This window comes from Podarcis bocagei (genome assembly GCF_964188305.1).
Source record: "Podarcis bocagei genome assembly, chromosome: 2".
In the NCBI taxonomy this organism is placed as follows: Eukaryota; Metazoa; Chordata; class Lepidosauria; order Squamata; family Lacertidae; genus Podarcis; species Podarcis bocagei.
In genome coordinates this window covers 85,273,874-85,300,067 of record NC_138126.1, presented here as the reverse complement: position 1 = coordinate 85,300,067, position 26,194 = coordinate 85,273,874, and the positions used below count along the sequence as shown (strand labels likewise).

The 26,194-nt window shown below is 40.5% G+C and overlaps 1 protein-coding gene across 10 annotated transcripts in view; it reads left to right on the top strand.

Annotated features, from left to right (window-relative positions):
* The first annotated feature begins 263 nt into the window (after window positions 1–263).
* The window catches only part of TENM2 (teneurin transmembrane protein 2), a 745,234-nt gene continuing 719,303 nt past the window's right edge, over window positions 264–26,194 (top strand). For all 10 annotated transcript variants that reach the window (XM_081184705.1, XM_081184722.1, XM_081184721.1 and 7 more), the window contains exon 1: window positions 264–372. The gene's annotated coding sequence lies outside the window, so the exon portion shown is untranslated. The remainder of the gene's footprint in view (window positions 373–26,194) is intronic.

Below are 26,194 nucleotides of genomic sequence, written 5' to 3'. Positions count from 1 at the left end.
TCATACAAGTTTCCTCTTGAGATTTACAGGTACAGTGGTACCTCGGGTTAAGAACTTTGCTTCAGGATGAGAACAGAAATCCTGCGGTGGCAGCGGGAGGCCCCATTAGCTAAAGTGGTACCTCAGGTTGAGAACAGTTTCAGGTTAAGAACGGACCTCTAGAACGAATTAAGTTCTTAACCCGAGGTACCATTGTAGATATATACAGATAGTAGATACCCTACTGTTCTTTGTTTCTTATATACCACCCTTCTCTTTGGCAGCTACGTGTTGCTGTTCATTGGCTAAGAAGTCTGGACTCTTTGTCGCTTTGTACTGGTTGGACAATCTCTGAGAGATCTATTGGGGGGGTGTTGGAAATCCACCATTCTGGTAAGTGGATTGTGTGCCGCTCTCTGTGTAGCTTTAAGCCGGTACTGCCTCATATTGCTTCTTCATGAGCTTTTACAAATTATCTTTCAAGTCATCTACAGAAATTACTTTAAAAAAAAAACAACACCAACAGCATTTTCTAGTATTATCTAGCATTTTCCTTGGCGGTTCATTTGAACCTGATCAAACCGTTTTGGTGGGGGAAATTTTATTTCTTAGCTGTGCCTGCTTGGATTTACATTCTTGAATTTGTTCACCCTCAAAGAATGTTCTCGTATCAGTCTGGAACTTCTTTGTGGAAACTGATGCTGTTGTTGCTGCTACTATTATTGCTGCTGCCATTAAATAATACTAAAACAGTCAAGTAACTTTATCCAGTCAGTATGTATATTGATAACATTGTGAATTTCCATTTAAAAATGAAATGTTTGCAGTGCAAAAATTGACAACTAGTAGCTAAAATGTTTGAAAGACACTCCATTATTTAATTATATTGTAGTACATATGCTCTGGCATTCTATCTAATTACTTACATTAACATTCTGTGTTAGTGTGTCCACTAAACCAACTTGACTGGCTTGGTAACACCTCAAGAAGATAAAGATGGCATAACCTCTGTAGCTGATCATTTTACAAATTCACTGTGCATGCTAAAACTCACTTAAAATGTAGAAGATCATGTAGGTGCATCTTCCATCTGTGCTAATTACTATTTCAGAATACTAATTTTGATCTCTACTTGATAAAAGTACATTCCAGTCAGGACAAATAAGCAAATAATAATAATATAGTAAATGATTATGCTTTAGAATTTAGTTATGGATCCAACAACAAAGACTGCAACCTTTGATTGTATTGCACTGTGCTCAGGAATTGGTTTGATATTTAAATGTTGCCTTACTGCTTGAGAGCAACCACGGCACTACTAGGTTCATCATATATGTGAGTTGGAAATTGTGTAGAAGGCCCAGCACAGTAATATTTTATTTCAGAGGAGGAACTTTCTTTAAAATGAGGGAATTAGATAAAACAATTAGATAAAACAAAACTGAAGGCAATTCACTCTGTGATGACAGTCTGAGCCACTGGATGGTGCTAGAGGCTTGGAGGCTGAGCCAGTACTTGGAAGCTGGCCCTTACAAGAGCCCAATCTACCTCAGAGCCCAAATGGGTCTTCTCAAAGGACCAAAGGGAGAGATGCTGCCATGACCTGCCAGGGGGCTCCACTCTCCCCTTTCTCCCTAGCACCGAGAAAGGCTTTCTTTCTTTCTTTCTTTCTTTCTTTCTTTCTTTCTTTCTTTCTTTCTGGAGAGAGAGAAAGGGAAATAGGGGGAGGACAGTTCTCAATGTTCATTTGGGAAGAAGTTGTGGGTGGGAAAGAGGATGGTCCGGGTTGGGGATATATGTATCGCTGTCTTTTGCGGGGAAGTTGTGAGTGGAAGAGAGAGTAGTCTTGGGATGGAGATATTGTGACCTATTTGTTGGTTTAGAAGTTGAGATGGGAAAGGTTGTGCTGCTGAGGAGAAACTTAGATTGACAAGGGTAGGATGTTATCATGGAGAAGGAAACTCTGGGGAGGGAAACTGAGTACCATAGGATGTTACCATGGTTAATAAGCATTGTATAAAAATAAAAATCAAGATGTCTCCTTTAAAAATTGATGTTCTTGCCCAAATGAAGAAAATATGAACCTTAGTATTTGCACTGAACAATGAAGCATTTGGGAATGAGTGCTTTTTGCCTCTTGTTTGTTTTGTATTTTATTCTGTTATGTCTTCTGAGTGGCCCAGAGAACAGGTGTTATTCGGTGGCCTATGTGTATACAGTGGATGAGTGAGTAACTAAGAAAATAAATAAATGTCATGAGGTAGGAAATTGAACCTAAATTGTAGATCATGCTTGTGAATATTTATGAAAGCTTGTTTTCCTTTATTTGTGTACCATTTGCCCAGATCTTACGAGATTTCCTGGAGCTGATCATAACATGTGTTACAGTAAAACAAGCAACATTCTGAACACTGAGGTGCTGGTCCAAGGGCAAAGGGTGGGGTAACTGGAAACACTCCTTCCATGATATTACTCACAGACAAACCACAAGTGGTAAACAAAAATAAGCCTTGGTTACAGCTTGTGGTTTGCCCAGTGGCAGAGGAAGGGTGGGCGGGCTGCCCCAGTGTTATCACTGGGGGTGTGTGGGTGTGACAAAATGATTTTTTAAAAAAAATGGGCTCACGAAACTTTTCAGGAGTGACGTGGTGGCATAGGTGCCTGCAGGTTCCGCACTGCCTGAAACGGCTGCATGGAACTTGCGTCTGCCTACTGCCTCTCCCACAGCCGCCATACAACTGAGGGGGAGGCGGCAAAGAGGCTCCACATGGCGTAGAGGCTCGCCCCCGGATGCAGGACACGCCCCCACACCAGGCACCCGAGTGGCTAGCTACGCCACTGTGTTTGCCTGGAATGAGACAAACCATGAGCACAGGTTCAGACATAAATCTACAACAAACCATGGCTTAGGCCCGGGTAACAAGGCAGCAGCAGGACTGGGGGAGGAACACTGTAGCCATGATGTTTGCTCTACAAACCTGCCCATTTGTCTATTTTTGCTAAAGCATGGTTTTGCTTAGTATTATGTGTGAACATAGTGAGTGTTAGTGCAGTTAAACAAACACTTGTATTTTGAGAGGCAGGGAGAGTTGTGCACCCCTATGGCTTTCATGAATCATGAATTGTATGTATAACTAAAGGATTGTGCCGAATATGCAGGATGGAGGGCATGTTCCATGTGAACAAACAGAAGAAAGAGAGAGATAGCTGGACATAATAATCAGGAACACTGATTTGAGGAGCAGCTGGAGCCAATGCTGCTGGTGGGGTTTACATAAGAAAGCTTTTCATGAAGTCACCCCCTCTCTCTCCTGTGAAAGCAACATAAAACAGCCAAGTCTGTCAAGTAAGGAGACTGTCTCAGAAACCACTAGCTGGAGCTTCAGAAGGTGGGATGAAATAGGCAGGCATCTCTCCCAACCCCTGGCTGAAAACAGTGTCACTGCTAAGTAAAAGAATAGTTAGACCAGGGGGAAAGGAGACTGTCTTGACTTGAACTGGACTTGGAAGAATCTCAGAGGCTTGAATTAATAATAATAATAATAATAATAATAATAATAATAATAATAATAATAATAATAATTTATATCCCGCTGTCACTAGCCGAAGCCGGGCTCAGGGCGGCTAACAACAATAAAACAGTACAAAAGTACAACACAACACAACACTCTAAAATCATTCATTATAAAATTAATTCAAATCAAGCCACTGGCAAGCATTAGGCCAGACCTCCGTGAAGATTGCCGAGGGAGGGGGTCAGGCTGTGCCCTGGTCAAAGGCCTGGTGGAACAGCTCTGTCTTGCAGGCCCTGCGGAAAGATGTCAAGTCCCGCAGGGCTCTAGTCTCTTGTGACAGAGTGTTCCACCAGATTGGAGCCACAGCCGAAAAAGCCCTGGCTCTGGTTGAGGCCAGCCTAACCTCTCTGTGGCCTGGGACCTTCAAGATGTTTTTATTTGAAGACCGTAAGTTTCTCTGTGGGACATACCAGGAGAGGCGGTCCCGTAGGTACGAGGGTCCTAGGCAATATAGGGCTTTAAAGGTTAAAACCAGCACCTTAAACCTGATCCTGTACTGCACCGGGAACCACTGCAGCTGGCTGAATTCTTGAATTCTTGAAACATAATAGGGAACATGATATTGAAAGTGCATTTTACATCCCATCCCCCCCCCGCCAAAAAAAGAAGCAGCCTGGGAACATAGTTTGTTAAGATTGCTGGGAATTGTAGCTCTGTGGTGTCCAAATGATAGATCCCAGGATTCTTTGGGCAAATTTTGCTTTAAATGTGCTTTAAATTTATGGCATGTACACAGCCTTAATTCTGCAAGCTTTTCTTTATTATGCTCAGCCTAGGGGTTGGTCTAGATGGTCCTCGGGGTCCCTGCCAACTCTACTATTCTGTGGTACAATGTGTGGAAATAAACCCAAGGGATGAGTTGGCACTCCTGAAATTTCTCATCGCTCAGAGATTAGAGTGCATATAGCAATACCTAGCATTATAAACATTACAGTGGTACCTTGGGTTAAGTACTTAATTCGTTCTGGAGGTCCATACTTAACCTGAAACTGTTCTTAACCTGAAGCACCACTTTAGCTAATGGGGCCTCCTGCTGCCGCCGTGCCGCACGATTTTTGTTCTTTTCCTGAAGCAAAGTACTTAACCTGAAGCACTATTTCTGGCTTAGTGGAGTGTGTAACCTGAAGTGTATGGAACCTGAAGCGTATGGAACCCGAGGTACCACTGTACTGAAACAATGGTAGCTCAGTAAAATAATTCCCATTATTATTTTTAATATATAATGTGTTAGATCCAGATTTGCAGAGTTCTATTGACACTGAAGGAAGGGACTGCAGAGACAATTTTCACTGGTTCTTCCTGTAATCCCCTGTACACTTCTTGGAAATGTTGGGGGAAGTAGTGTAGGGGAAAGGAGAGACTGGGGGAAATTACAGTGGTGCCCTGCAAGACGAATGCCTCGCAAGACGGAAAACTCGCTAGACGAAAGAGTTTTCCGTTTTGGAGGTGCTTCGCAAAACGAATTTCCTATGGGCTTGCTTCGCAAGACGACAATGTCTTGCGAGTTCCTGCTGGTTTCCCCCCCCCCTTTTTTTTCTAAGCCGCTAAGCCGCTTATCAGCTGATCCGATCAGCAGATAAGCCGCTAAAAGCCGCTAATAGCGCTAATCCGCTAATCCGTCAATGGGCTTGCTTCGCAAGACGAAAAAACCGCTAGACGAAGAGAATCACAGAACGGATTCTTTTCGTCTTGCGAGGCACCACTGTACTTCCCCTCTTCCTACCAGTGAGAAGCTACCACTGGATTCCAATCCAGTGAATAGAAGGAGGCCTCGAGTTCATTGGTGGAATAAGACTACATTCAACCCTTTATCATTTGTATGCTATTTACTTACATAGGCTTTTGCTAGATTGCAAGTAAACTATAGCTAATAATAGTATACAAATAAACATATCCATACTATTTTTGTGTTTTTAAGTGAGACAAAACTTTGAACCTCTTCTTATGACCTGTGTATATGTGTGCGTCATCAAAGGTAAAATTACTGGCAAGCCTGTGCACAATGGCCACAAATTTTGCTGAGTTGGTCATTTGCATCTGCTGACATAATCAGTATTCACATTTGTAAGAAGACATCTCAGCTTCTCGTTCTGTGAAGTTTCCGTTCAGCAAATCAAGTGGCATTGTCACACTGGCACTGATAATCCCATACCAAGTTGGACATTTTGTTTAAAAGAGATTGAAAAGTTCTGCCCAATAGCTCAGAAGCTAAATAAAACTAAGAAAAATAGTTTTTGAGCTATTTTTAATTATAATTGTTGAAATTATACTTCTGACATGGGTTGCCATATGCAGGGCCGTCTTACCCATAGGCACTAGGGGTGCAGGGCACCTGGCTGCCAGGCTCTCAGAGGCGCCAGGCTGAGAGTCCGGGGCCCAAGAGTTGAGTCCGGAGAAGAGCCCACCTGTTGGTCAGAGCACCGCAATGGGCTCTTCTGCTGTGGGCGGCTCTGTGCCGCAAGTTTGGGGGCGACCAAGCCAGCGAGACGCTGAGGCGGCCAGCCAGCTCCACCCTCCTGCGAGCCTGGCATTGGGCAACTTGGTGGGGGCACCAGGCGGATCTTTGCACCCTGGCACTGCATATGCTTAAGGCAGCCCTGGCCTTACGTCTGGATATTCCCAGGCATTTCAGCAATTTTTGCCCAGATGCTGTTTACGAGGGCAGAATACCAGCTATGTCTCAGAAATTCCAGACATATGGCAACCCTAATTTAATGTAAGTGCAAAGTGATGCACATTTTGATACCTAGACGTTTTCCTTGTCGGTCACTCACAGCCACTTCAGACTCCTCACCTTAATGTGAAGTGGAAGTTTGTTTCCCTGTGTGACTTTGGGGGAAGAGAACTCCATATGATAATGAAACGTGGTTGTCCTCTTCTAACTTGAATGTATTCTCAGTGCTGTGGCTAATGCACTTACACATTTTAGCTGTAGTGCCCTAGGCTGTAAATAAATATTGTAGACGACAGGATTATTGAAAAAAAGCTGTAATAGACAGTTTATGTATAAAATAAATAGTTAACCCAAAATCAAATAATTTTTCTTAGTTTAGAATATGGAATATGGTTTACCTGTTTTCCACTCTGTCTCCTTAGTAACAGAGGCATCTGTTTATGTTCTCTTAGTCATTAAATCCAAAGTATGTAGCTGCTTCAAAATAATAATAACAGTTTCTCTGAATTGGCTAACTACTAATTGTTTACTAAGAAATCTTACAGTGATAATGAGGCCAGAAAACATGGCCATAAGTACTGCTGGTAATGCATATGCCTCTCGTTACCCTGTGCTGGTTAGCAAACATTTCTAGTCTCATCAATGAATTATTGTGCATTTAACTATATGACACAAATGGAACAGTAATCATTACTGTTTCTGATTTATTTCAGACATTTGTTTGGATTTCATAGATTGCTTGGTAACTAATGATACTTTATCCACCCTACAGCTGTAACATAATCAACTCTGAAGACAGATAAATATAAAGAGGCTTAAACCCCGTACAGTTCTTTCACTCAGAGTCTTTTGACATCTTAAAGAATAACAAATTTTACTACTGCATAAACTTTGAAGGACTAAGATTTTGTGTTACTTTGGTTTTTTTGCTGCAGACTAACATGGCTACTCCTCTAGAATTTCCTATATCACTTGGTTTACTATTTTTCCATTTAAACACTTCACCAATAAAAAAATAATCTGGAAAATAATTGCTCACCTGGGGCTCAGGGTGGATGATGTTTGTCGCATGGCTTGGGCACGGTAGGTCACCATCTTCAAACATGGCAGAGCAGGGGAAGGTTACCTGGCCCCACCCACCTCCAGCCTCAATGGTCTCTCTGGTATGCCAATCAGAGGCAGGGGCTTGGACACCTATTTAAGCCTCCCCCTTGGCTCTTTATTGCCGGATTATCCATTGAGCCACCCAGTCTGTTAGGGACATACACAATGGTGGAGCGGGTGTGTGGTGTGGACCTTGCTATGGTTTACTTAATCTCCATATTCAGGGCCAGGGAGGAATTTTCTCCTGCAAGCAAGTTGGCTTTCAGGTTTTCGCCTACCTCATAGCAACCATCATAACTGGCGGATAAGGCATTGGGCTTATCCTGGACCCCATTGGAAGGAGGGGTCCAGAAGAGGTGACTCTGTCCAGGAGTCTGCAGAGGGACGGATGGGGCAACACACCTTGCCCATTGGCAGCCTGTAAGGGGTCACAGCACCCAATCCATATTAGCGGTGACTCCTCAACTCCACCAAGTTCCTATCAGGTGGCAGGCGGGCAGCCTGATGCTGGATACATGCCCAGTGCCTTAGCCAAATCTACTATTTCCTGTAATCAATAAAGTTGTGGCCTAATTCAACCCAATACCAGTCTCCTGTGTGCATTCTTGTGGCCCTCCCTGCATGTGCTGTGGCCATTATGTGCCTATGCCAGCAAACTTACTTAGCAGTGACTGCTGGGCATACACAGCTATATATCCTTGGCTGCCTTACAGACTGACCTCTGCCAGCTCTAACTACCTTTTTGGGATGCGGAGCCAGAATCCAAGATTCCACAGCTCTTCAGCTGTAAATGGTCATGTAGCCCAGGTGCCAAACACAAAGGGGCAAAGCATCCGTTTGTGCTTTCACAAGAGATGGGTAAAGGCTTTGTTAAGTTTGAGGTTGGGCAAGGGGTGGAACCCGTGGCTGCCTCATATAGAGTTGCTTTGGCTGCAAAGGGCTTCCTTCAGGACACGGGGCTCTGGATCTGCACTTCTTAGTTGGATTCACTTCTTAGAATGGAATGGACACTCTGCTTATATCATGAAGGGCCCACCACCACCTTTATCTCTACCCCTTCTGCTGCTCAAGGTAACATTTTGGCCCTTGGTGGGTAAGTGACAGGTAGTACTATGCTGTACATGTGCTTACAGGTACCATGCACAAAACATTTATCTCAATGTTAGCGATACTGCCTATCACCATAACTGGAAGAAGAGAAGGGCAGATTTGTGATTCATGATGATTCAGAGAGAAGGATCATTCATTCCACTTGCTTTTGTAATCTTGTGAAATCTCGTCGATTTTTTCAAGTTCTCACAAAGAATGATGGCAAGAAGCAAGTGGAAATTGAAGTGAGCCAAGGGGAGTTCAGCTATCGCTAACTGAAATTAGAAATGCATTAAGGTAGTGCAGTGTGATGATACCTGTGTACCTTTCAAAGTTGTAATCTGATGGGGGTTTTTGTTCTCTTAGATTGTATTCATATCTTATTTCTTGTTTTGCTTTGTTATATAATAAACCCTGGTAAACCCTGCTTTGTGTTTTTTTATAAACCCTGGTAAATTATTTATATTTAGAGTAAATTTCTGGATTATTCGTTTCTTTTTGGAAAGGAAATGACTTTACATGAAAAATTATCCCTCACTTGCAATGGTTTGCTCAAAGTGTTTATTGGACTGACCCCAAATTGCTATTTTTTGTAGAGCCTTTTAAGCAAAGGTGAAAAATCTCAAAAGGAGGCAAGGTGAAAAAATCTCAAAAGGAGGCAAGGAGCTGAGCTATAAATTAAAAGGAAATGCTAGTCGTATACCATAGAACAACCACTTCTTCCATCACATTTATGTGTGTTGAGACTTGGCAAAATGACTGAGCTTCAAGGCTGGCACATGATTGTTGACATGATCTTGCTTGCTTACATCTGAAATCATGATGGCTTCCGATATTATCACTATTCAATTTCTCAGAAAAGACTCAACTGCATGGGTTGCAAAGTATTTGTGTGCAACATATTTTTATCACTTATAAAACTATCAGGGAAGACTATTACATGGAGATACACATTTAAGATTATTCTTTGTGTTTTTCTAAAGGATATTTGAGCAGTGTAGAGCAATCAAGCAATATTTTTGTTAACTACTTTTCTCTTTATTTTTCTACTTTGTAAATAAAAAAAGAATGTGAAAGTTTTTTATCCATATGAATAAATCTAAACCTTCTTTCTTAAATAATTGTAGGGAATGTTTCCAGAGAGCGCAAGATAGTAAATGGTCTATATACAAACATTTTTTATGGACTTCGATTCTCTTTTGTATTCAGTGCTTTTTTAGGAAGTTCACGCACTCAGAAATTTAATTAACCTTAAATGTTTCAATAAGTTTTTTTGCTGGTTGTGTTTATGCACTGCATGTTGTAGTGAACTGGGATTGTTGGGTGTGAATACCAGAATTTACCCTCCACAGTCCTTTGATTCCCTATTTCACTGCAGGCACATTCTTGAGAACATTACTCGTTGATGGCTTATCCTAGCCTTTGAAAATTCATTGGGGGAAAGCTGAGAGTATCTGTCCAGTGTACCTGCATTTCAAAATAAAAGTAGAGGAAAATAAATCACAACCACTGTATTTAAATCACATTATATCCATAAAGTGCTTAAAGTTAATTTTGTCCAAACATATCATAAGTCTGCGTTCTGTCTGCTACCCTGTATCTATATAGCAGTCTAACAAAATTATAATGAAACATTTCTTCCACATAACTTAGTGTTTTATAGCATTGAGTGTATTCACCAGACGAGAAAAGAATGTGAAAAACAAACCTTTTTCTTCCAACAAAGGAAATAGGATGTTTGACAACATGCATTTGTCTACAAAATGCAATGCAATATCTGATGAAATATGCTTTGTCAATAAAATAAATTGCCAAAGAAAATGTAATCCTTTCTGAAAATGCATTTAGCTTTTAGACTGATATAAGCTCCCTGTTCAAAGTGCATTTTGTTCTTAGAATTATTTTGGATTTCCTGTCTGTCAAAATCTACAGATAAATATTTTGCTGTATATTCTGTCACAGGGTGCATATAAACCATTTAAAAATTAATTATGTAATTGAAAGTGTGAATTCAGTTAATTCGTTCAATTCAATTGACAACACCACAATTTTAATTAAAGGTGAAATAAAAACCAAGGGCTTGGATCCAGTCTTTGCTGCCACTGGCAAGTAGCTCTAAGACACTATACCTTTGTTAGTAAATAGAGACACACCCTAAAAGGACAATTTGGGGAGCCTGTGTACTGCAGTTGGTAGTTCACGTGGCATCACACAAGCCTGTATCTCTACATTTCAATACCAGACAGGCAGAATGTTATCATCCATTCCAGAAATTATTTCTTTCTGAAATCCAGTTTTTTTCCATGTTTCTTAGTACAAATCAACCTAATGGTCCACACTGTACTGTGATGGAAGTATACTACGGTCAGCAAACATTTTCAGCAGGGGGCCGGTCCACTGTCCCTCAGACCTTGTGGGGGGTTGGACTATATTGGGGGGGGGGTGAACGAATTCCTGTGCCCCACAAATAACCCAGAGATGCATTTTGAATAAAAGGACACATTCTACTCATGTAAAAACACGCTGATTCCCGGACCGTCTGCGGGCCAGATTTAGAAGCTGATTGGGCCGGATCTGGCCCCCGGGGCCTTAGTTTGCCTACCCATGGACTAGTGCCTTGAAATATACCAATCTGTTAATTTCATCCTCTTCCTCCAAAGAGTACTGGTCCAACCTGGTAATCAGCTAAATCTGGAGCAATGACTTCTAAGAGATTAATGGCTGCTTAATAGTTAACTAATTATATATTGTCATAGTATTTCATGTCTTGGTAATATTCATTGTTAATTGAAGCAGAAGAAGTCTCATGGGGCTTCCCTCCAGTGGGAGGGAGAGGCAGGAAAACTCAGGCCACGTCAATAGCCAATGGATCAATCCCTTTATAGAGGAGGCACCACTCTCAAGAAGCACCATCCTCCTTGCCACACACAGTGAACAATACAGAATTAGTGAGTTGCCTTTAGGATTGGGAGGGCACCTTTGATTGACCTGCTGTTGTCTTTGTTTTTGCCTAGTCCACACTGTTCAGATTGGGGTGCAGGTGGATAATTGAATTCTACTTGATTTTAGCTTGCTGCTACAACTTGACATTTAGAGTGGGGAGGGAACTAAGGTAAGCAGTGGAGACACGCTTGGGTTAACAACCTCACATTGCTGCTTGAGGGGTTCTTTTGTCTGAAGTTCTTAGGACATGAAGGAACCACCCTGCTGAGGGTGGGGAAACGGACTTCCTTACTCATCTTCAGGTGATTTGACTATGAGATCAGGAGATTGCATTTGACCCATAGTTGCCCAAGACCACAGATAAACATATTGAGATGCCCTTTATTCCAAGCCTGATGTTATTTGTTGATCATTACTACATAGCTTTAGGTACTTGTTAATAAAGTTGTGAAGTTACACCGTATACCGTATTTTTCGCCCTATAGGATGCACTTTTTCCCCTCCAAAAATGAAGGGAAAATCTGTGTACGTCCTATGGGGTGAATACAGGCTTTCGCTGAAGCTTCGAGAGCGAGAGGGGTCGGTGCGCACCGGAAGCTATCAGCAAGCTTGGGGAGCCCGCGGGAGTTCCCACAGGGCTCCCCACGCTGCGGATGTCTGCCCGGCACGCGGGGCGCCCTGAAGCAGAGTGCCCCTCGCGCCGGGCAGACATCCAAAGTGTGGGGAGCCCTGCGGGAGTTCCTGCAGGGCTCCCTAGGCTGCGGCTGAAGCAGTGCGCCCCACGCTTCGGGTAGACATCGGCCAGCCTCACAAGCTTGGGGGACAGCGGGGAGGCACCACCGACCTGGTTTTGGGGGGGAAATAAAGGGGGGAGAATTCCTTTATTTCCCCCCAAAAAAACTAGGTGCCTCCTATGGGACGGAGCGTCCTATGGGACGAAAAATACGGTACTTGCCTTACAGGTCTTTGTTCTAAGGTTGTGCAGGCAGCATATAGCTGTGGAGTCCTACAGTGGTTCCAATATCTTTGTAAATAAATAATAATAATAATAATAATAATAATAATAATAATAATAATAATAATACATGATAAAAAACAACAGTTTAGTCAGAACTTGATCATGCTGTGGAGACTTTCCAATAGGTACTTATTACTGCCATAATCTTGGATAGCAATCCAGAATACCTTTCCACAACATTCCATATGTAGTTTGCAGTCTCTGTTGTGTACTTGATCTGCTAACATATATAATAAGGGTAAAGCATGTGCAACACAACGGTAAATCATTTGGGCTTTGGCTGGATATAGCAGCTACCCAGTTGTTTTATATTTACAATAGTATTTTTACAGTACTTCACTATTTTTCTGGTAAACAATATAAAGAGATTAGATCAATGTAGGGAAAATACATCTTCAGTAAACAGCCCTCAGGCTCTGAAGTAAGGCTGCCTAATTTTTTTCCATGCCTTTTTAATGCATATCACACTCTTTTTCAGGATTTGTTACAGGTAGGTAGCCGTGTTGGTCTGCCTTAGTTGAAACAAAATTTTAAAAATCCTTCCAATAGCACTTTAGAGACCAACTAAGTTTGTTATTGGCATGAGCTTTCGTGTGCATGCAAGTGTATCTGAAGAAGTGTGCATGCACACGAAAGCTCATACCAATAACAAACTTAGTTGGTCTCGAAGGTGCTACTGGAAGGAAATTTTTTTAAAAAAAAGAATCAGCATTTGTCATTCATGCATGAAAGATGCCCATTTTGTGTATCATCCCTTTCTAAAAAATAAGTTAGGTTTGTTCAGTTTTTATTCATATATCAACCTAGTTTATGTAATTCTTTCCAATTCTAGTCTTCTAGTTTCTCACCTAAAATCTGTGGATAATTCTGCTTCCTCCATTATTAAACAGCTCACTGCTGTGTTCATGTATCTCCTGTGTACTGTTTCCTTTGCTAGCTCCGAATTTCATCTTGCATTCCTTTCGTAATCTCGCAGTGGTTTGGCCCCTCTTTTTTATCACTTTTCTTCTGGTAATGTCCAAGAATAGAAAAATATTTCCTATATTAATTGTCCACAGCACTATTCTGTCAAATCTGTGATTCTGAGCATATTTATTGCATTTCTTTACATGTTTTTTGCAAATCACTTAAAAGGCTTTCTGTTAAGAAAGCAGTAAATAAATATACTCTAAAAGAAACATCTCACAATGTATTTTTTATCTGCCTTTCTGTCTTATATTTTTAAGTTTATTTTTTTGAGGGCTCCTTGGGGAATTGGGATATATTTATTTTCTGGCTTAAAACTATTATGTTTTTCATTTTCAGTCAGGATGTAGCTTTCAGTTTCCATGAGGTTAAGGCTCTGTATGCCCTATTGACTTTACTGTTGACCTGTACCCTAGAAAGATTTTTAAAGATGTCATAAACCAGTAATTTGGTTTAGATGCTGAAGAAATGTTTTATTTTGATCTCTATTTTTCCTTAATGAAATGGCAGAAAATATATACATATTCATAATGATTGTATTAGCTTTAGGTAAAGATTTTTTAACTGGTTGAAGGTTTTATACTTCTTAATCTGAATGCATTTCTGTAAGTTTAAATTTCTTTGTATACCAGTTTTTGATAAAGGGTAGTTTATAATTAGAAAACACCAACGATGAAATGTTTTTCTTCCTCATTGCAGTATCTAGAGGTAAACCCATTCTGATTAATATGGGGTTCAGAACAGCAACATCTCTTATGCATGCTTTAAAGGACATCATCAGGTGAATTTTAAAAATAGATGAAGATAAAGAAGAAAAGTTAAAAGTGGTAGACAAAAATGAGTTTTCTAGATTAATCACTCAAAATTAGTCTGCTGCTAATTTGAATGAAAATGGCTACCTGTGACAGATTGTTAAAGCTATTAATATGCAGTTTATCAAACTTAAATAGATTGCATACAAACTCAATTGTTTCTACAAACATGATTTGGAAGTAACGATTATGAATGTACTTTGAAGATAGTAATTTGTGAACCCTTTAACTAGGAGACAACATATTATCACCTGGATGAGGAACTTGGTACAGTCCATTTATTTTCATGCAATGGAAGTGCCATTTATAAAACCATTAAAATGTAACCTTGAAATTAACATGATGAACCTACAAGGAATAATTAGACAGACAAAAAGAAATGGACTTATACAAGTGGAGGGCTACTTCTTATGCAAGCTTCTAAAATACCTGCTAATGAATAATTATTTTAACGAGACTGTGAGATTGCATTAACTCATATTAATGTGGTTTAATTGCTGGATGCCAGTGACAAAAAGTTCATTCTCAGATAGATATGTTAAGCAGTGATGTTATATTTTAGGTACTATTTCCCAGCTAGGAAATCTATACTTCTAAGTCTCCAAGCTCATATTCTGGTGGAAAGGTATATGTTATTGATGAAACTGAACCTTTTATATTGGTGCCTGACCAGTGTGCTCCCATTATTTTACCATTTACTCCATTTTTGCAGTTATGCAGTAAACTATCTGCATCTAACAGTAATAAACAACAATATAATAAAACAATTATCAAAATCATGAATAAGCAGCTAAAAATAGAATAGCAAAACAGCAGTTGACTAAAATCCTCTGCTGGTGGCCTGCAGCAAGAAAATCGGCTCAATAGGCCAAAGTCCTCTCCAAGAATCATCACCTACCATTGGCAAGAAGTACATTGGCAAGAAGTATATTAATACACCAGTAGGATTATCTTCAATATCATCCTGCCTGTATATCAATATAAAGGTAAAGGGACCCCTGACCATTAGGTCCAGTCGTGACCGACTCTGGGGTTGTGGCACTCATCTCGCTTTATTGGCCGAGGGAGCCAACGTACAGCTTCCGGGTCATGTGGCCAGCATGACTAAGCTGCTTCTGGCAAACCAGAACAGTGCACGGAAACGCCGTTTACCTTCCCGCCGGAGCGGTACCTATTTAGCTACTTGCACTTTGACGTGCTTTCGAACTGCTAGGTTGGCAGGAGCAGGGACCGAGCAACGGGAGCTCACCCCGTCGCAGGGATTCAAACTGCCGACCTTCTGATTGGCAAGTCCTAGGCTCTATGGTTTAACCAACAGCGCCACCCGCGTCCCTGTATATTAATATACCTCTTGCCAATAAAGGGAGCCTTTATAATCTGGTTCCAATTTATGTGGGTTTCAGTTGTGCTTAGAAATGATCTAGCAGCTAGTATAGCAACTGTAGTCACATATATTCCCCAAAACTGGCCTTGTTTAGCAGAGTAGCCACAGGCGCACAGCATTGTGGCTTATCTGAAATTTCCAAACACTTTTCAAAAGCAGTTCCAAATAGAGCATGTCCGACTAGAGTAATTCACCTGAAAAATAACTAAGACACATGTAATCATAGCCAAGGAGCTCCTGGGACTGTGTGGGGCAGAGCAGCAGCAAGGTCAGGTGTTTAGGCACACTGATGGGAGCAGCAGATTGCCTATGCCAGTATGCCTAGACTGTTCTGACCTCACTGCCATCCTGTCCAGCACTATTCCAGTGCAGAGCTGTGACACCACTGCTGGTCAGCCAGGTCCATGGCATTACCCTCCTTGCCAGCTGGTCCTATCATAGCAAGATCTAACATTTCATAGAATCAACACAATTAATCTCAGCCGTATAGAAGTGCACCTAACCACTGCCAACACCTGGACACTCAGGCTCAGAACCAGATCCAGGAACACTGTGGATCTGTGCCTTGAAAGACAATGCTGCTCCATTCAAAACAGGTAAACCTTTATTTCTTACTCTGCCATTCTCTTCACTAGGAGCACCTCTGTCTTTTCTGTATTAAACTCCAAGTTATTTGCACTCATCTAGTCCATTACCAATGCAAGACATCAATTCAGCCTCCTTGGATTGAAATGGAAAGAAGAGATTCCCTTCTGATGTAATTAAGGTTTAGCTTATACCCAGCAAGAAATCAGTATTAACAGTGTTTTTAAACAGGTTCCTTGCCCTTTCTTCTCATGCTGCACAATGAGCTGCTTTCCATTCCCCCTTGATTTGAAAAATGGTCTTCCATCTAATTCAGGGACAACTGTTTGTCAAAAAAAAAAAAAAAACAACCCCAAAACAGACGGCTACTGGACACATTGCATAAATTAGAGCTACCAGCTTGTAGACCCATATGTCAGTGTCTAATAGAAAACTAGGTTAGTTTCTCTGGACCAGGGGTAACCAATAGGGTTTTCTCCAGATGTTATTGGACTGCAACTCACATGAGGCCCAGTCAACATTTCCAGTGGTGATGGGAATTGTTGTCCAACAATATCTGGAGGCCACCCTTTTGGCCACATCTGCTTTAGAATTAAACAAAATTTAGGGGAATTAATTGTAATAATATATTCTTTTACTTGTTATGAACTAGAGCATTTAAACATAGTGATACACTCTGAGCAAGAGAATTCATGGCCCAAGTGGATGTGAATATGCTTTAATATTATTGATTACTTTGAAGCCACGGCTATTTAGCTTTTGGCTTGCTCCAATAATTATTTATCTGTTGTGTGCATAAAAAACTAAATACATTAGCAGCTAATGGATCACCGTTTAAGAAAATAAATCATTATGGTGCTTCTGAAAGTACTAAATTTAGTAAAACCAAGTCAGAAGCTTTTATCTCTTGAGCATATTTTATCAATCACAGTTTGAACTGCTGTAAACATCTTGATGTTCTGCACAGTTTTCATTAAGGACTTTAACCTAAGTAAAGCTGAATTCACCAGTTGGTAATCTGGTAATGGAACTGTAGACCTTTTAATTCTCCCACAGGAATGTTTCTTTTTGCTTAATGTAAAGCACATTTTTAAACATTGTGATTAGAGTCTTAAAGAGATTGGTTTTAATGTAGGTGTCATCTTTTCTTGTTTTCATCACAGAACTTGATGCAGAGATCTTTAGGAAAATAATAATATGCCAAGAAAATGGATGCAATCCTTACTCTAAGCAACATGAATTAGTGTGAAGGAAAAAGTATCATTATCATTAATTTAAAAGTCAAAATATAAATATTTTGGCACAAAGACAATTATTATGATTTGGCCTTCTGTGTTCCAAGTCCTTTTCTGCTATAAGCCTTGTTCTGGATCAAGCCACTGGTAATTTTACTTTCTAGAAATAAGCAGTGGAAGACAGATAAAAATGCAATACATTCTCCTGTGTTACCTCTACCCATTAATCTCCATGTGTAAATAGTGCTTGTTGCTTCAGTTGCTTGATATCAAAACAAAAGTTCAACAAAATTGGACAATAAACTAAATGAAAGCACAAGCTATGTAATTAGGCACCATCTTACTGTGCTGCATTTCTTATAGTTAATTGGTTTTCAATCACAATAAAACTCATTGTGAAAATACATTTCAGGTATCACTGTAAGGTAAAGGTAAAGGGACCCCTGACCATTAGGTCCAGTCGTGACCAACTCTGGGGTTGCAGCGCTCATCTCGCTTTATTGGCCAAGGGAGCCGGCGTACAGCTTCCGGGTCATGTGGCCAGCATGACTAACTTCCGGGTTAGCGCCTCCGGCAATGGCGGATTTCCTCTGATCGGGAGGAATCCGCTTCATGGAAATTAGGGTCTGGACCGCCACGGCGAGGCAGAGACCCACCAAAAACCACAGGCGGGAGAAGCCTGTGGGCGTGGGATTTGGCTGGCACCTTTTGCGCCTCCCCTACTCACGGGGAAACCCGGTTTCGGGGATCCGGAGCGACATGGGGTGAGCGGCACGGTGCTTCGAATCGACTGCTCTTTTCATGGAGTGAAGCCGCATTGCTGTTGCCGGAGAGCGCTGACTTTTTCCTGTGGACAATTGGACTTTAAACAACTACCCGTGAGTAGAACAGAAAATTGGACTATGAAACATCTTAATTTGGCACCGAAGCGGGAAGGTTCTAAACAGGAAGTCCGCCTTCCGCTTTTGTAAATAGATTGAAGCAAAGACATTGCAAGCTAAAGTCTGGAAAGTCTTTTGTAAAGGACTAAATCTCCATCGGCTAAAACTACTAAACCCCCCTTGGAAGCAGGAGAAGAGGGGGGAAATCTTAGATTGTTTAAGCCTGCAGGAGAGAGAGTAAAGAAAGATAAATTTTCACCGTCTTGAACCTGGGAACAGGGTGCCAGGAAGACAGACGTTTTGGGAAAGTTCATTGACTGTGAATAAAACGTTTCTTGACAGATAGTTAAAAAAGAGAAACATATTGATTCCAATGTTTCCTTTTGCATTTAAAAGGAACAAAATATTTGAAAAACGAAAGTAATTTTGTTGCTGGATCTGCTTTCAAAAGGACGGATACAAATAGAAAATGTTTTCCCCTAGAGGGAGCTTTTGAAACTGTTGTTGGAGTCGATCTGGGGAATTCTCCAGCTGCAGAGATTAAAGATCCTGAGAACCAGACACTGACCTTGAACAAGAATGTGCGCAGAAGAAGCCTTAGTGATTGCTTTTTGCAAGACAAGCGCTTTACTGGAACAGCTACATGAGAAGATGGATTTGATGACTGTTGCAGTTAATAATTTTGGACAAACAGTGAATACCTATATAGAAACTACTCAGGAACCGACCCAGGAATTTGCTTTGACAGGGCAAGTTGTGCAGAAGACAAAGTAGGAGGTTGTTGTGAACCTCAAGTAATACAAGTGGAAAGAGCCGCAGCCTTGCAGGAACATAAGCTTTTGTTTTTGATGACTGAATCTGGAGAAAGTCAGATTTGGAGAGATGGAGTCTCGTTTGGTTTGGAGATGGGAAGTTGGATAGATCCCCCTATGCAGGGATGTTCTGGCTTCTGGGATCTGGTTTTGGGCCAGGGGGAGTCTGGAGTTGTGGGGCCCTGTAACTTTGGAGGGACTTTGAAACATGCCTTCAAATACCTTTTGGATTTTAGAGCTGACTATGGAGAATGGGCTGACCTGTCGAGAAGGGATAAAGACATTGTTAGGTTGGAGTTTCCCCGAGATCTATTCCTCAGCAATAAAGGAAGGAAATTAAGAACAAGATCAGCAGAAGACAAAGTAAAGTGCAGGTATAAATATGAAGAAGATCTGCAGAAGGGACATGGAAAAGAGTTAAGAGCCTCGGATAGAAGATCACCAGGTTGATGGACTAGATGGAATGGATAGAAAGGACTGACAGAACCTGAGACCAGGAAGAAGTGACGGTGGATGAAGATTGGAAGAAAGTTTAAAAATTCATTTAGAGAATTATTGTAAAATTAATGAGTGTTAGAAAAAATGTTGGAATGAAAATATTTGGCTTTAGTAGAAATGCTATAAGGAGTTACGAACAAATAAGTTCTAAGTTTTAGGGCTTTTTATGGTAAGATAAGGTTAAAATAAATTAAGACAATTTAATGACAGAATATAGTGAAAGATGAAAAGGATTTGCTGAGATAATTAATAACTAGAATACAAAAAAGGGAGGTGCGAGGAGGTCGATGAAACAAGTTAACGAAAGATAAAGATTTGGGAATATTGGATTTGTTTTTAATTTTTTGTTTGCTTTTGTTTTTGGTTTTGATGTATTGTGTGTTTTGTTCTCTTTTTTCTTTTTATTGACTTGTACTGTTTAATTCCTTTTTTGTTTTTGTTTTTCCTTTTTCTTTTTTTCTCTGTAATTTTAAATTCTCAATAAATATCATTTTTTAAAAAAAACACAACATGACTAAGCCGCTTCTGGCAAACCAGAGCAGCGCATGGAAACGCCGTTTACCTTCCCACCAGAGCGGTACCTATTTATCTACTTGCACTTTGACGTGCTTTCGAACTGCTAGGTTGACAGGAGCAGGGACCGAGCAACGGGAGCTCACCCCGTCACGGGGATTTGAACCGCTGACCTTCTGATCGGCAAGTCCCAGGCTCTGTGGTTTAACCCACAGCGCCACCCGCGTCCCTGGTATTACTGTACCTGTCATTAATTAAATTAAAAACCAGATAATTGTGTGTATTATAAAATGTGAGTGTTCAAGTTTATTTATTTTTAAATCTAACTTAATGATCATCAGGAATGAATGAAACCAAAAAAACACAGGTATACATTGCTAGCAATGTGTAAGGTATGCAAAATTATTTCAAGTTGTAAAAACAAAATTTAAGGCTAAGGCAAGACATTTGCATCATTTGAAAGTTTCATCATGATTTTGGTACATAATATTTTGCTTTTAAAATTACAGTACTGTGTCTATTGCAAAGAAAAAGTGAAGGCTTTTTCGTAGATGTTCAGCTTAATGGACACTCTAACAAGATCCTGGAGGTCATGCATGCAAAACCTTGTCAAAATTTGGCTTCCAGAAGCTATCCATACAGAACTTGAAAACTCCCCAGAGTTCATGAAACAGTTTAAGTATATGGTTTTTTTAAAGAGTTATCAAGAGCCAATAGTGAACATAATATTTATCTTTTTCAAAGTTTTTGCATCAAATTCCCATGCTTCTAAACTTAGTTTCATTTATATATCTCAGAATTGTAATTAACTTCTAAACTTAAATACTACGGTACCAGATGAAGCAATAAAAGCCCAGAAAAGCAAAAGCACAGCCACACACTTTAACAACATCTTAAGATGACCTTATCCACACCTTTCAGACTGATGTGTTGATGAGAACTTCGTATCCACTGAATTTTGTACTTCTCCAAATGTTTTGGTACAGTTCTCAGTAGCTGAGACATACCAAAATACACATTTAATGTGATTGTGATAGGGTCATCACAAAATCCAGTGGATACATCAGATCCTGTGCCAGCTCTGCCCCTCCCTGCCCTTGAAATGCTGCAGGTGGGGATTTCGCTGGCAGTAATTTACTGCTTCCTGCTGTTTGAGCAGGTACATTGAGGCATTCCTTGACAACTGGGCCCCCCAATGACAGCAGAGCTTCCTGCAAAATGGAGGCTGGCAAAGCTGTTTAGCATTGGGCAGGAGGAAATCTCTGCCTTATGCAAATCTCCTCCGGTATAGCAGATTAGGGGTCTGAATTGCTCTACAATGTGAGCATGGAATGAAATTATATGCAAAAGTGACATTGACAGGACATAAAAGCTTGGTGGTAGGGATACAGAGGAATGCTGTTCCATTTGAGCCCCACAATCTATATTAGATTGTGGTTACTGAGAACATACCAGGATGAACTGTTGTTGTTCTAGTTTTGCTCTCACATGATAGTTTAACAAAGCACTCTGATTAGTTTAAAACAGGAAGCTGAAGTTTCTGATCATCTGGATCTGAACCCAGCCAAAGTATCAATGAAACAGCCATATATTAACTGAATACATATGAATATACCAAAAATAAAACATTATTTTCTGAAGGTTTATGACAGCATTAGTGATATTATACAGAATCTGTGGGGAACTGCAAATATGAAGTGCAGAGTGCATCAAGGTTTCCAATAGTTTATCATTAGAAAAGTTGTATGCATCACCACATTTACCACAAAGGAATTTTATGATCAAGGAGAGGGGAGGAGTCCTAGCTACAGGCACCTGAAATCTCTGGGATTAACCCATGTGTGAATTTCAGTGTACAAGCAATCATTTGTTTACAAGAAAGCAAAAAGTGGTTAAAACTATATCCACACATATACAATAGTATAGACAATTTTTAAAAAGCAAAAGATAAAATACTGTACAACATTGATGCTTAGAGTTTGAACTTGATTAATTTCTAGATTTCTTTAGGGTATCAAGTGAGCAACACGATCCCTGGATCCAATCAGTATTTCCTATCAATAACATCCTATGAAACAATCATATCCAAATTGATAATAGATAAAATGCAATCATATATGGGATCCATGATGACAAAACACTAGCAGAAAAGTATAGAAGGTCATTTCTCTAAGCTCTCTGCATGAAGCTAGAATTCCTTTTCATTGCAAGACTTTCAGCTAAGGGAGTGACCTTGATAGCCATATGTTCTCTCTTTATATATTCTAGATGAATAGTTCTCTGACTATATAACAATGAGAATACTGCAGAAGGAAATATAAGGCAATACCTTAGTAAAGGCATAACTGTAGGTACACCAAATTGCTGGGAACATATGGCTTCTTATTTAAAACTTGCAAGGCTGTCTTTAGGAAAAACCAAACCTCTGATTTAATTGGGATCATCTATATGAAACATTTTACTGAGCCCTGGGGAATGATGTTTGGAAATAAAACGTCTTTTAGAATCAGAGTCCGTGGGGGTTTTGGCATTATGTAATCAGCTTTTTATATGTTAAGATGCGGAACAGAGGGAAAGCTGCCGTTTAACAACAGAATATTTTTTTAATGGATTCCCATGTTCCCTCATATGACTTCCATCCAAGTATGTCTTCTCTGTTGAATTCGCTGTTTATTTCCCCAAAATCATGGTGATTTATCTGTGTCCATAAATTATGTGGCATTGGTTTTGACTGAGGGTGAGAATAGGAGGTGGAGATCAATGCCAGGTTTTCAGGGTGCCCTGGGTCTCTGTTGGGCCCTCCTCCTATCAGTGAGCCACAACAGGCTTATCTCCCTGCAGTGGCTGTAAGAACTGCAAGCAGTGCTGGGCAGCTGGGTTTAGCCAACCATTTAAACTCCCACAATGTCGCAGAACAACACTGGGTTCTGCATTTTGGGAAAATAAAAGGATTGCAGATCCAGCCACTTTTCACTAACAGATCAGAAATATATATATATATATATGGGAAGCCTAAGGCAGCCTGTTAAGTATGGATAACAGAAACCATTTCAATTGTAATAATGATGTCCTATGAATTGGGGAGGTATCTATTTCTCTGAGAGCAGCATGGCCTTTCTATGATGAAAGAGGCCTAATTTTCACTACAGTGGTAAACCTGTGCTTGCTCTGTAGCATTCCAGCTTGGTGGTAGGGATACAGAGGAATGCTGTTCGATTTGAGGCCCACCACCACCTGTGGCCTGAACTGATTCAGCCAAGACATAGGGTTTACCACCTTAGAGAGCCCATAGTTTCTCAGTAATAATTAGCTAAAGCTTACAAGAGATTTTTAGCTAATGTTATTTAATCTGATTAATCAGATATCATTAATGAGTCATTTAATGTTTGAGTTGCTTTTATGTGTAGCCTGATTTTTAATGCTGTTTTTATTATTTGGTCCACTGGTAAATACATTGCATAAATAGGAAAATATTGTTGGTCAGTGAATGACAGAAAAAATGGGAGGAAAGATGTCGCCTACCCTTGCTCACGGCATAAAAATTGCTTACTGTGCTGGTAGTGGCAGCATTTGCAGCTCAGCGTTGACTGGAGGAGTCAAGGGCAGGGGGCCGAAAAGCTTCCACCTAACCAGCTGGCAATTGTCATCAGCCACGGGTAGTTGCAAGAATTATCAGGACTTTTTTTTGAATAGGCCAATTGCAGCCAAGCTAAGGGACGGCACTTGTGAGGTGGACCTGACTTAAGCCTGGCTTCACTCAGGTCTGTCTTGAATGCATTTAAACCAGTTGTGCTTGCTTCCAGCAGTGCAGTTGACAATGGATGTCCCACCCTCCCACCCTGCATGTTTTGCTCACCTCGAAGCAACGTCTATTCAGGCAGCTGGCCGTTGAGAAAGAAAATTGATATATTTGGGCAGAAAAATGTTGAAAACAGGTTTGGACCTCCTTCATTGCTAAAGGAAGACAATCTCAAAGAACCGGCACACAGTACTGTACTCAAGGCACAAGCTTGAGTCACAGGATGTGTTGAGCTGGGAGAGGCAGCAAGCAGCTATTTTCCAAGAAGCAGAAACTTGGAAAGGCAGCTTCAGTCTTCTCTAAGGTATTGACACTCTTGTTTCAGTTGTTGTAGGAAGCTCTAGAAACTTTGGAAGCTTTCTCACAATGCTGATGCAAGCCTGTTCCGTTTAGCAGCCCAGAATAGTTTTACTTCAGTTGAAAAGATGTACAATGGTCTGAGGTTCACTTGGAAGAAGTAGGGTGGCATTCTGCTCCATCCCACTTCATTTTGAGCACTGTAGTTAGTGTGTGTGTGTGTGTGTGTGTGTGTGTGTGTGTGTGTGTGTGTAGTGGTTTCATTGCATCAAATTAGGAACTTCCTGATATGCTACCTATTAGATACTGAAATTATATTGATATCCTTTGCTGCAACTGCCAAACTTTTCCAAAGGGTTGAACTCACTGAGATAGTTTTGAAAATTTTGAATAGGAAGATCAGTCAATTGACCTATGGGAATTTCATTTATGTAGATACAGTCATACCATACCATTTATGCAAATACAGTCATACCATACAGACGCTTCAGGTTGCGTTTTTTTTGGGGGGGGAGTTGCGGACCGCCGAAACCCGGAAGTACCGGAATGGGTTACTTCTGGGTTTTGGCAGTCACGCATGTGCAGAAGCACTAAATCGTGCTGTGAGCATGCGCAGACACACCGAATTGCGACCCGCGAGTGCACAGATGCGCTGCTGCGGGTTGCAGACGCTGCGGATTGTGAATGTGCATACTGCACGGATCACGTTTGTAACCCGAGCGTCCACTGTACAGACTTGCATGACTCTAGAGCAGTAGGCTCATACCTAATAAATTCTAGCACTTTTATACTCTGTTTTGCTGTAGTAGCTATGGAAGACCAGCTGTGGAAAAAAGCAAGTTGTATAGGAGCAGATATTAAAGTTCTGCATATAAATTTGTCAGATATTTGATTTAAAATTTTGAAAGACTGAAATCTAAATATGGAGTACTGGATTCTGTATTATACTCTGAAAGTGAGGCATTCATTGTTGTTGCTTTGCCATTCAACATCATAAGACCAATAAAGGTTGTAACTTATTGATAGAGCACGTGCTTTGTATGCAAAGGGTCCCAGGTTCAATCCCCAGTGTTTCTGATAGTGCTGGAAAGACGCCAGCCTGAAACACTAGAAAACTTCTGCCAGTCAATGCCAGCAAGATTGAGCTAGATTGACCAATGATCTAATGTGGTAAAAGGTGGCCTACAGTGTTCCAAATACTTATTTATTTACTTTAAAGTGCCTATATGCTTACTCTCAGAAGGCTTATGAAAAATAATTGGCCAAATACTAAGCAGGATAATTTAGCTTCATGTGTATATGGTAGGATCATTATTCATTGTGTTAAGGGCCAGTATCTATTTTTTGTCTCTTTACAGCCTCGTCAGACCCCCAAACATTATTTATTAGACACATGTCTGTGTGCAATGTAAGAAAAACCTAAGTAATGAGGCCATTTATGCTCAGTTACATATTTTAAAAATATGAAAATGTGATGTGTTTTTTTCCGTTCCCTTCTTATTAAAATGGCTTTTGAAAGAGACATCCTGCTTATGAGATTAGATCGCTGGGAAGAACATACGGTAACATTTTGTATTCAAATAACTTAATCTTCTAAAGGAAATGAAGTATCTGAGCTTACTCATTAGTAAATAAATGAATTCACCATCTTTATATTCATCATCAGTCACCATTCAGTTGTGTCCAGTTTTACTAAGATTCTCTTACCAAAACCATTCCCTTTATTAAAGAAGTAACAGAACATTTGTTGAGGGACTTTGACTGGAATCCTGTAGCCACATTTCCAAGAGTAAAGTTCATTGAACTCAGTGAGACTTATTTCCAAGTAGTGAGACCCGTGATTGCCATAGGCATAGCATAGGCAAAGAGCCTCAGCTATGAATGTTGAGAATAACCAAGAAAAATAGTCCTTGGCTTCTCCAGTGCCACATCCAAGACTGCCTCAGCCAGCTCAGTCAGGGAGACTGATGAGCAGCAGGGTGGCATAGGAGACAGCTCCTAGGGGCTGAGGTCCCTCACCCCCCAATAAA